Below are 751 nucleotides of genomic sequence, written 5' to 3' on the forward strand. Positions count from 1 at the left end.
CTGGACTCCTGGGATAAGCTGGTCACGGCCTTCTTGGATAAATTCTTTCCTCCTCAAAAGCTGAGCAAGCTTAGAGTGGATGTTCAAACCTTCAAGCAAAAAGATGGTAAATCCCTCTATGAAGCTTGGGAAAGATACAAGCAGATGACCAAAAAGTGTCCTTCTGACATATTTTCAGAATAGACCATATTAGATATATTCTATTATGGTCTATCTGAGTTTTCCAAAATGTCATTGGACCATTCTGCAGGTGGATCCATTCACCTAAAGAAAACGCCTGCAGAAGCTCAAGAACTTATTGACATGGTTGCAAATAACCAATTCATCTACACTTCTGAGAGGAATTCCGTGAATAATGGGACGCCTTAGAGGAAGGGAGTTCTTGAAATTGATGCTCTGAATGCCATATTGGCTCAGAACAAAGTGTTGACTCAGCAATTCAACATGATTTCTCAAAGTCTGAATGGATGGCAAAATGCATCCAACAGTACTAAAGAGGCATCTTCTGAAGAAGAAGCTTATGCTCTTGAGAACCCTACAATGGCAGAGGTAAATTACATGGGTGAACCTTCTGGAAACACCTATAATTTATCATGGAGAAATCATCCAAATTTCGCATGGAAGGATCAACAAAAGCCTCAACAAGGCTTTAATAATGGTGGAAGAAATAGGCTCAGCAATATGAAGCCTTATCCATCATCTTCTCAACAACAGACAGAGAATTATGAACAGAATACCTCTAACTTAGCAA

Source organism: Arachis duranensis, chromosome 3, assembly GCF_000817695.3.
Source record: "Arachis duranensis cultivar V14167 chromosome 3, aradu.V14167.gnm2.J7QH, whole genome shotgun sequence".
NCBI lineage: Eukaryota > Viridiplantae > Streptophyta > Magnoliopsida > Fabales > Fabaceae > Arachis > Arachis duranensis.